General features: G+C 35.4%; 1 pseudogene; it reads left to right on the top strand.

The window, feature by feature from the left end:
* The first annotated feature begins 982 nt into the window (after positions 1–982).
* LOC123332935 lies at positions 983–11785 on the top strand (annotated as a pseudogene).
* Positions 11786–12098: the final 313 nt, after the last annotated feature.

The following is a 12098-nucleotide window of genomic DNA, read 5'->3' as shown; positions in this document are numbered from 1 at the left end:
GTATTCTGCAACTTTTTTATCCATTCATATGTTAATGGACATCTATATTCTTTCCATGTCCTGGCTATTGTAAATAGTGATGCAATGAACCCTGGTGTACATTTGTCTTTTTGAATCATCGTTTTCTCAGGATATATGCCCAGCAGCTGGGATTGCTGGGTCATATGGTAGTTTTGGGACTTCCCTGGTGGCTCAGACGGTAAAGCATCTGGCTATAATGTGGGAGATCTGGGTTTGATCCCTGGGTCGGGAAGATCTTATGGAGAAGAAAATGGCAACCCACTCCAGTACTCTTGCCTGGAAAATCCCCATGGATGGAGGAGCGTGGTAAGCTACAGTCCATGGGGTCACAAAGAGTCAGACATGACTGAGTGACTTCACTTTCTTTCTTTTCTATGATAGTTTTATTACTAATTTTTTAAGGACTCTCCATATTGTTCTCCACAGTGGCTGTATCAATTTACATTCCCACCAACAGTGCAAGAAGGTTCCCTTTTCTCCACATTCTCTCCAGCATTTATTGTTTGTAGATTTTTTGATGATGGCCATTCTGACTGGTGTGAGGTGATAACCTCATTGTAGTTTTGATTTGCATTTCTCTAATAATGAGTGATGTTGAGCATTTTTTTTCATGCATTTATTGGCCATCGGCTTGTCTTCTTTGGAGAAATGTCTGTTTAGGTTTTCTGTCCACTTTTTGATTGGGTTATTTTTTATTCTGATACTGAGCTGCATGTGCTGCTTGTGTATTTTGGAGATTAATCCTTTGTCAGTTGCTTTATTTGCAATTATTTTCTCCTGTTTTGAGGGTTGCCTTTTCATCTTGTTTATAGTTTCCTTTGTTGTGCAAAAGCTTTTAAGTTTAATTAGGTCCCATTTGTTTATTTATTTATTTATTTATTTATTTTATTTCCATTACTCTAGGAGGCGGGTCAAAGAGGATCTTGCTGAAATTTATGTCAAAGAGTGTTCTGTGTTTTCCTCTAAGAGTTTTATAGTTTCTGGCCTTACATTAGGTCTTTAATCCCTTTTGAGGTTTTTCATATGTATGGTATTAGGAAGTGTTCTATTTTCATTCTTTTATACATAGTTGTTCTGTTTTCCTAGCGCCACTTATTGAAGAGGTTATCTTTCCTCCATTGTATATTCTTGCCTCGTTTGTCAAAGATAAGGTACCCATAGGTGCATGGGTTAATCTCTGGGCTTTCTATCTTGTTTTGTTGATCTATATTTCTGTTTTGTTCTAGTACCATACTGTTTTGATTAGTCATACAATTTTATGAGATTACAGATACTATTACCCAGTAAGGTGATCAAGTACATTAGCAAGCACAGCACAAAGATGGTGATTTCAACTTTGGGATAGTGAGTAAATCCCAGAAAGAAAAAAATTAGAAATGACTGTTGAGTTTGTCTTGCCCATTTTAACCCTCCTAGTCCATCAGTAGTAGTGAATAAAAGTATACGTGGCCTATATTAAAATTTTACGTTCTAGCAACTTTCAAGGGGTTTTTGTTAGGAGAACTTTAAAAAGAGCATTGCCCTCCAATATTACTAGCAATATCACATTAATTATTCACTCATTCATGCCATGGCACCAGCGGCTGACTGCAGTTTTGGCCCTGGTGGCTCAGACGGTAAAGTGTCTGCCTGCAATGCGGGAGACCCAGGTTTGATCCCTGGGTTGGGAAGATCCCCTGGAGAAAGAAATGGCAACCCATTCCAGTACTCTTGCCTAGAAAATTCCATGGATGGAGGAGCCTGGTGGGCTACAGTCCATGGGGTCACGAAGAGTCGGACACAACTGCGACTTCACGACTTCACGACAGATGTTTTCAGAACATGATATAATTAGATGTGATCATGACATTTCTAACTCTGAAATTCTGTGATTCTACATATGACATTCTTTTGTTCCGCTTATATTAGAACTCTTGCCTCAAAATACATAAGCTTGTTTTGTTCATAAACTCAAATATGTCAGTTTCTTATCATTTTCTCCATAACCAGGGTTTACTCACTATTTTTCTCATAGGGCCTCCTTGTTCTCAGGCTATAGATGATAGGAGTGATTATGGGGGTGACTACTCCATAGAACAGGGTAATCAGTTTGTTCAAAATCATTCTTAGGACTTCAGCTTCATGTCCATGAAGAGGATTGTTTCATAAAACACAATCACCACTTCTCAGTATAGCATAGATGATGAAAATATAGGCAACAAATGAGCTGTAATGGAGTAAATGAAAATATTACATTGCCCAACATTATTATACTCATTAAAAATATTTATGCAGACAGCTTTATTAAAGGCACTATTTCACAAAAAATTATTAATTATATTTTTTCCACAAAAGAACACTCATAATGTGAGTACATTTTGTGCCAATCCATTGAGAAAGTTTAATCCCCAGATATCTACCATCTAAACTAGTGTCTTATTTACAATGATGAATTATCTCAGAAATTTGTTTATGGCCATGTAGAAATCTCATGCCATCACTGGTAGGAACACACACTCTATGGACTGCATTACATATAGAGATAGGCATTTTTAAAGTTATGAATGAGATAGGTTTTTTTTAATAATAGGAAGGGGGACAGGAGAGGATGTGTGCCAGATATCCAGGAAGGAAAGGTTACCAAAAAAGAAGTCCATGGTGTTCATGGCATGTGGAGGAAGGATTCTTAGAGGGTGAAGATGATTAAGGTACTGTTTTCAGGGTTTATCAGGCACATCACTAAAGACATGACAAAAATGAATTTTTGTCAGTTCCTTGGTACTCAGAAAGGTCTTTCAGAATGAATTCAATTTCAGTTGTCCAGATGATTCTTTGCATTTTCTTTTTCTTTCTTGAAATGATCCAGAAAAAGAAACTGCACATAAGTTAAACGAGTTGTCCTATGTTACATAAAGTAAGAGGTAAAAACTATGTGAGCACTATCTGGAGTATTGGTAATATCAGTGAGATCAGCTCATGGGATTTCTCTTCTAGAGCATAAAGCAGCTGAGCAACATTGGTAACTTATTAAAAATACAGGTTGCTGTATTCCATTTCCTGGGACTGTGATACACAAAATCTGAAGCAGGGAAGAATGATTTGTATTTTTAATAAATATCTGTTATAAGATAGAGTAAAAATAGAAACTAAAATTTATCTGTCAAAAAATGTAAAAGAATAATTTCATTTGCTTGAAACATTGTTCTGATGTTACTTATTTGGGTGCTTCACTTAAGTAATGTTGGACATAGGATTTTGAGGACCCCTTGTGACTTGGGGTGAAGAAAGGAAGAAATAGTTGAAGAGCTCTGTTCTTGGAGAGAAGCTTAATCATATGGTGACAGACCAGGACCTAATATGACATTCAGAAACCAATTCCTTGTAGTCAGGTCAATAAACTTTAGAAACAGTGATGTTGGATACCCAATTTTAACTACTTCCCTGTTCAATTGCTGTTTCCTCCCATTATCTTCAGACTTTTAGTCAAAATTTGTTTCACCTATGTTAGTGGTTTGTGGTAAACAAACTGTGTTCACTATTTGGGTGAAACAATTCAAGGAAAGGTGAGTTCTCCCTGCAAAAGTTAAAAAAAAAAAAAAAAACAGCTCAGGGCACTTGGAATATATATGTATTCACCATTACCTCCTAGTTGTGTAAATTAGATAGATAGTGACTGTATGTCAGTTAGTTTGGGTGTATGTCTTTGGGTAAATTCTTTGGAGATGCTTATATAATGGAATGGGATTGAGTTAGAAGTTAGGTTGTGGAGTTACGATAGAAAACTGAATAGCATGATGGCTTATAGGTTTCAATTACATGATTTCAAACTTTTGAATTTGTTGTGAATTTCAAAATGCCACTCATATTCACATAGCACATGTAAATTCTGAGTCTCAGAGCCAGATGAAATAATTATTTTGTACAATAAAACCCTTTTCTCTTTACTCACTAATTGATTAACAAATTAGAATTAAATAATATATATAAAATTCTTACAACAGTGCTTAGAAATTTGTCATTTTATTATTATTTTTAATAACAAAGAGTTAATGTAGCTAAATGAGGTCTTTCTGCAATATTGTGAATAAGACAGTAGGATGAACGAAGTTGTGGATAAAAACATTAAAATATGTTTGGATTAAGGATTCCAGCTGTATATCTTAAGATTGAGAATGAGATAAGACATATTCTCAGTACTTCGGATTGGTTATTTGAAATACAGTAATGGATTTAATATAATTAAGCCTTTAGGGCATTATTCTTGAAGTTTTCAAGAATTTTAAACATTTTCCCCCTGAGCAATTTAAATTTATGGCTTAGAAAATTTCATGAATCCCTGGAAGCAAGAAATATTTAAATTGCCTTCATGAGTCTGGAGAAGATTCTTTAGAGAAATTCCTGGATCTTCACAATGGGGCAGTGTTTCTACTTGGGTTTGAAGGGCAGATAAAATTTTCCATATTCTCTAATATTAACTTCCCTCTTACTTTTGTACTGGAAGAATCAAAATATACTCCCTTTGTAAACAATCTTATTTAGCTCTAATGTATAGGAACTTTTGAAACAATTTGGAATAATACCTTTGCTATTAATGTTTTCCAGAGAAGTCCTGTGATATTACGGCTCCTCAGTGGTAATACCTTCAGAAATTTATCAACCTTGTGGAAAATTTTGTGCAATAAGCTACAAATAGAAGACCAGTGCAAAGCAATCTGCTATGTGTTGCAACCTAGGAGGCAAGTTGACCTTCCATTTAAGGTAATAACTGAGAAATACTAAAAACATATTTCCAAGGGGATATTGAACTGAGTCAAAGTAAGCCATGTGTTTTGGAGATAGAATATATTTTTATCATGAATTGTCTATAAAGAATAGGGATTAAAAATTATAAGATGATATTTTCATCAATATACTGAAGAGAAAAATGAAAAATAGAACCAAAACAGTAATTTGAAATCTGAAGTAATTTGAATATCCTAAAAAGCTGTATATTTAGGTCAAGAATCCATCATTTAATCAGAATATAGTTTCCTGGTCTTTGGTTTGGTGTAAGTGAGTACATGTCTACTGGTGTCATTTCTTACTGGTCCAGTGAGGTTGCTGTGAAACAGGCAGCAGATTTGCAGTCTTATCTAGAACATAAATTAAGCTGGTGTCACCAGAGTTCTGATTCTATAACAGTTTACCTCATGGGACCAATTCAGTTTTCTTTGGTTTGGTTTGCAAACATTTTTTACAGTGCTGATCATGAACAGACATTCCCTACCCTGTAGTCTTTCTATTTTGAAAATTTTGTTACTTGTTCTTGAATACATTTTCTGATTTGTGTGAGGATGAAATGGAACAATGAGTCCTTGGCTAACAAAATAATTTTGACTTTCATAGTTATTATGTGTGCATGAGTATTTTTGGAATTGTTTTGAGAAATTTTAATTTTTTGTTATTGCTGGTTATGCGTTCCTGTGAAAACTTTAGACCCAGAGATCAAACCCATGAGACCATAATATTTGTGACACACACTCATTTAACATTTAACAGAATGAGTTGAAATAGCCTTTAAAAAAACCAACCTGTAAGTTCCTTGTTTTCAATGGTGCTGGCTTTTGCTACAGTGGTATACACTCTTCACCACCAAGTGAGGAAAGTTTGATATAACATGCATCAATATTATACCATGCATGATGAAAATTATACATAGTTGGGTAAGAAGAGAACATATACCTGAACAGGTTTGATTGATAAAAATTTAGTGATACCTTTGTAGGTATGTGAAACTGGGGACAGAAACATGAAAGAATTTGAAAAAATGAACAATTGAAGGAAACCAAAATAGTGTTTACCATAAGCCAGATGCGTTTATGCATTTAAACGTTATCTCTCTAAAGAACACCATAATGACACTATTAAAATCTCCATGGTAACATTCAGCAGGGCAATATGTGCTCAAAATTGAATATTCCAAAATATATTTACAATTCATATTATTCTTTATCTGTGTTGCTGCTGCTGGTACTGATAAGTCGCTTCAGTCGTGTCCGACTCTGTGCGACCCCATAGATGGCAGCCACCTGGAAATAGTTGCTCTGAAAATTGTTCAGCCACAAATCATCTTAATCAACTTTGCACGATAAAATTTAGGGGATTGAAGAAATCAATAAATTATGTGTCAAAGAAAAAAAAAAAATCCCCGTCTGTAGGTGATTATGTGTCAAAGAAAAAAAAAATCCCCGTCTGTAGGTGAGAATATTGAGATATAAAAGTTATTTATTCAAAGTCACCTATCTAGTAACTGGTCCTGTTAGCAGAAAGGATATGGATGAAGGATCCTAGTCCTGTGGTTACTGCTGGCCAGAGACAGGCTTAATCCATAGGGAAATCATGTATAGTGTGTGTTCCTATGTTCTTCACAAAGATAGAGGCCTGTTATCCATCCAGTCCACATACAAGGTCTTTTTCTTTTGAGCACTGTGCCAGATTAATAAGAAAGTCTATGCTGAAGATCAACTTTAACTCTAAATATTGAAGCACACATCAGCCAGAAGGGAAGATGCTTGTTCCATGTGTTGAGGTAAATGGGAGAAGGATGTTAGCCATCTCTTTCTGTAATCTCAGATTTACAAAATTTATTAATGGGTCTCAACTAGGTCAGTAAACCAGAATAAAGATATTTACTTTAAAAAGAAGTAACTAGTTGGTACGGAAAACGAGTTGAAGACATGAGTCCTGAATACAGGGATAAAACTTTTGGCTATATATTCCAAACATTTACCTCAGACAAATCCTAACCAAACATCTCTCAATTTTAAAAAGGGCAAGTTGGATTAGAAGTTTTCTAAGTCTATTCTGGCTTTGACATTTAGAAAGAAAGAGAGGAGTTTGTTGGGAAATATTTAATTATCTTAGCATTGGAATCAGAAATCATTTTAGAGAAAGATAAAATGTAAAATGTCTTGGAGTACTGAAGACTCTGACAAAGATCTAAGATAAGGATGAAGAAATGAGTGGGACTCAATCTGGATGAGAAAAGGAAAAGACTTCATTGGTTTGCTTCTGAAAGAGTGGTGAAGTGAGACAGAAAGGAGAGATGCGACATGAAGGGCCAGAGCCAGAGCACTGAAAAGAAAAGAAAACTGAGTGCTGGGTGGGGAAAGCCCAACAGAGAAACCCTGAGTGGAAGTGATGTGTACACTGACCAAAGTGGATGTTAGAGACCAGGCATGCCTAACTTTTGCCTTTCTGGAAATAATAAGTAAAGAGTTTTATTTTCACACATGGACTGGGGGTTGAAATTTTAACAGGTTGTGAAAAATGTGATAAATTTTAAAAGTTTGACTCACTGTGGGCCAGCACAGGAGCAGCATTCAGGCAATTGCTGTTCTGGAAAGCAGGGTGTCCTTGAAATCATAAACACATTACTGTGATTCTCTGAAATATTAGAGAGACCATGAAATTGGGATTATGGAGTGAGAATTTCAAGCAAGTTAATCTAGATCTTTCATATCTGTACTAGATAGGAATTAACTTCTTTGTGTAGATTAGGAAAGCAAGTTTCAAAAAGTTCAAGTGATGATTTGCCTAAATTTATGTACCGGTAAGAATCATGGTTTGATTTAGAGCCCAAATTTCACACTCTGAGAATACCGTTCTAATTCTCTATAGAGGATGACTAGAACCTCTTCTTTTAGTAAGTGTGGTCTTCATCCTCTTTCCTTTCAGATTCTACATCAAATAAGGTTTAAAAGCTAATTCAACTACATTCTTTAATGTCACATGTAAGAAAGCAGATGTAAACTAATTGAGAAATCTTCAGGTTTTTATTTTGGCTTAGAGATATATGGTAAAATTGTATGCATTTTACATGTATCAGAAGTTAACATATTTAAGGAAGCGATGTGTTATTAAAAATCTTTAGTGCAAGTTATCATTTTGCTGGACTGTGGGGAACAAGCTCTTGAAGCTCACAGTGCAAGGTGGGAAGAATAGAGACATGCACATCTGAGTATAGTGCATTGTGATATACTTCAATAACATATGTACAAAGAATGAAACTGCAATTAAGATTTTTGCACATGGTTTTGATGATTGAGCAATGTTATTAAGAGTAATATTATGAAAGACAAGATTGCAGATGGGAAACAAAGACACTCCAAGGAGGTAAAATATATATTAAAGACATAGAAATGTTAAATTCATGATGAGTATAGGAATGACAAGTCTGTTGCTATTTCAGAGCAGAAAGTGTGCATGGAAATAGAGTATTGGGAGATGAGGATAGAGACATAGATAAAAAAGAACACAAGGCCTATGTATGTGAAGGCTTATCTGAGCCTGCTCTTTAGAAAGTGATTTTTAAACATATATCTCAATATGTGATTGCTTGTAAGATATAGTGTAAGAAATTTTATTTGAATAATAAAATACTAAAACTTGGAAAGTGATTTTGTTTCTAAGAAAGTAAGAGGTTCAATATTATTTTCATATTCAAATTGCCTTCTTGAGAGAAATTGGGTTACATTATAGTTGGACATGACTGAAGCAACTTAGCATGCACACTCTCATAGTCATTGGACTCCAGCTAATCTTCTCAGTCTTATCTCCTAATGTTCCTTGTGTCAGTGTGTCTGTCTATTCATAAGATAACTTTCAGCTTTATGAAGGGCATGCAAACTCTGTCTCATTATAACTTTGTAAAAAATTGCTCCTCACTTGGAACATCTCCCCTGGTCCTTGACCTGATTAAATTGAGTGCTACTTTTGATTGATCATCTGCTCCCATCAAAGAGATAGGGTTCTTATTCTGTTTGCCTATTGCCCTGGAGCATGCATATTATGGTATTGACTGTGCCCTATATTTGATTATGAACTGCCTGAAAGAAGGACTTGTGTTAACTCAGCTCTAGATTCTCAGTGTATTTAGTAAGTGTGGCATGAATGAGTGAATAATTAATGTGATATTGCTAGTAATATTGGAGGGCAATGCTCTTTTTAAAGTTCTCCTAACAAAAACCCCTTGAAAGTTGCTAGAATGTAAAATTTAAATATAGGCCACGTATACTTTTATTCACTACTACTGATGGACTAGGAGGGTTAAAATGGGCAAGACAAACTCAACAGTCATTTCTAATTTTTTTCTTTCTGGGATTTACTCACTATCCCAAAGTTGAAATCACCATATTTGTGCTGTGCTTGCTGATGTACTTGATCACCTTACTGGGTAATAGTATTCTGAGTTCTTTTAGTGTCCTGGATTCTCACCTACACACATACATGTACTTCCTCAGCAACCTGTCATGTCTGGACATCTGGTATACTTCTGTCCTGACTCCAATCCTGGCAAACTTTGTTTCAGGGAAAAACACCATCTCATTCTCAGGGCGTGCTGCCCAGATGTACTTTTCTTTGGCCATGGGCTCCACTGAGTGTGTGCTCTTGTCCGTGCTGGCATATGACTGATGTGTGGCCATCCGCAACCCTCTGAGATACCTCATCATCATGAACAAGAAGGTTTATGTACAGATTGAAGCTGGCTACTGGGTGACAGGCTCCTTCACTGCCCTGGTGGAAATGGTTTCTGTGTTGCAGCTGTCTTTGAGTGGAAGTAGATGTCATTTCATTTGTGAGATTCTGGCTGTCTTAAAATTGGCATGTGTAGACACTTCCAAGGTTCAGTTAATTATGTTGGTGATCAGTGTACTTCTTTCTTGTGCTGATTATGCTCATTTTTATTTCTTGCATGTCCATTCTCTCCAGCATCCTAAGAATCAGCTCAGTGAAAGGTTGAAGCAAAGCCTTTTCAACATGTGCAGCCCACCTGAGTACAGTGGATTTGTTCTATGGGACAGCTCTCTCCATGTATCTGAAGCCCTCAGCTGTAGATTCACAGGAAATAGATAAATTTATGGCTCTACTCTATGTGGTTTTAACCTTCAAATTGAATCCGATCATCTACAGTCTAAGCAACAAAGAGATGAAAACAACTGTGAAAAAGATGCTGATTAAAAACCCCTTTTGTACTTTCTTAGTCCCCAGTGGCAAATAACATTGATAAGTACATGTGAAAACACATAAATTTAAGGCATGTTTAGTGGTCAAGGTATATCAGAACATTGGAATTGGGGAATACACTCATTTCAAATGTGACATGTGGTTTTCTAAGTCTGTTTCTTGATCTATAATTGAAGTTGTTAGATAATATAAAAATATATAAGTATATCTCAAACTCTTACACAGATCTTAATGATGAGAAATTTTATTTCAGGGAGTTAGAATATAAAATTAACTAATGTCAGTGTAGCCAATTATTAAGCATTCAGTATTATAAATATGTACTATATAAGCATAATAACTAGTGGATTTTTGAGCTAATTTATGATTAACATTTTTCTGAATAGTGACATTTGATGATAGCAATCATATATTCTATAAATATGTGGTTGTGTTTTACATATTTGGGTATGCTTTTGTATCTAGATAGATGTGTGGGAATGTCTGTGTACAAATAAAAAAGGTCTTCATAAAAATAATCCTAAATAAAACTGGGGTGGAGATGTGTCATTAGGAACAAAAAAATCAGAGTTTAATGATATGTTGTTTGTCATAGAGTGCTGACTTTATATTATTAACTCAAAGAAACTACAGAGTACCTCAGTGAAACTTTCAGCTCATTTCTGTTGTGCTTTTTTCAGATGCCTGGTTGTTTAAATCCAAGAATATAAATAAACTATTAACATTTAGAGAAGAAAGGCAAGACATGAACCCTATATTACAGAATTTACAATACCCCGGACTCATTAAATTGACATAAAATATTGAAATGTATGAAGATATCTTATTCTATAAACCACAATATATGAGTAATTATAAAGTGTACAGTCAGCAGCTTTTGTAACATTTATATTCTGCCTGTGGACCAGTTGCTTAAATGTGAGGTTGATATGCACATCTAATTTACCCTTTATCATGAAGATGTCACAGAGCTAATGGAATTATAGTGATGGCTTTAACTCAAGCTGAAAATTACCACTTGCAGAAAGATAGAGAAGCTTTAGAGGGTAAATCTTAGAGCAAGTGAGAAAATCATACTAAAGGTTGAACTAGTCTGTCCAAAGAGTAACAACCTCATCAAAACAGGTAGATAGGTTGTGGTTATTGTATTAATGCCTTGGGACAATGTTCTATGGCCATGGGAAGAGTAGAAGAATGAAGTGGAGATAATTGTAGAGAAGAATGACTAGCACTCTAATGTGCCAAGGTGGAAGGAGAGTATACATAAATAACAACTAACACAGTGATTGGATTTAAAGCAACTATTAATTTCAGCCAATAGTGCTCACTCATTCTACCTTCATTCAGAGATTTAATCTACACTTCCGTGGAAATAACTATTATGCTTCTGGTTTACAAAATCAATACTTGTCAACTTAATTATTGCTACCACAGGAATAGCAGTGTGGTATTATGGAAAATCATGGGCTTTAGAACTAAAGAACTCAGTATTGCATTTGTACTGCTCCATGTCTTAGCTGTGTGACCTTGGAAAAACCTAACTAGACATATCTATGGTTTGGTTATTTAGTTTGGAATATGGACAGAGTACTGCTTACTGACTACTGACATGACAATCATGAGATATAATTATGAGGCTGATATGACAGTCAAATGAGAAAATATTGAATAAATCTGAAAGCAGCAGTCAATTGATAATGATTTTTTTATTAGTCCCTGGTGGCTCAGATGGTAAAGCGTCTGCCTACAATGCAGGAGACCCGGGTTCAATCCCTGGGTCGGGAAGATCTCCTGGAGAAGGAAATGGCAACCCACTCCAGTATTCTTGCCTGGAAAATCCCATGGATGGAGGAGTCTGGTAAGCTAGAGTCCATGGTGTTGCAAAGAGTCAGACATGACTGAGCAACTTCACTTTCTTTCACTTTATTGTCAAAGGATGCTCTTTCATGTGTGCTATTTGAAGGAGAAAAAATGATGCTATTGCCTATGAGGATTCTGATAAATGTATCTATCAGATACATTTGACATTATCTATCAGATACATTGAGACATTAGAGAGGTGTTTTTGGGTGGTGACATCTAGTAATTATTTA

Source organism: Bubalus bubalis, chromosome 3 (assembly GCF_019923935.1).
Source record: "Bubalus bubalis isolate 160015118507 breed Murrah chromosome 3, NDDB_SH_1, whole genome shotgun sequence".
Classification (NCBI taxonomy): Eukaryota; Metazoa; Chordata; class Mammalia; order Artiodactyla; family Bovidae; genus Bubalus; species Bubalus bubalis.
The sequence above is the reverse complement of the archived record's forward strand: the minus strand, read 5'-3'. Positions and strand labels throughout refer to the sequence as shown.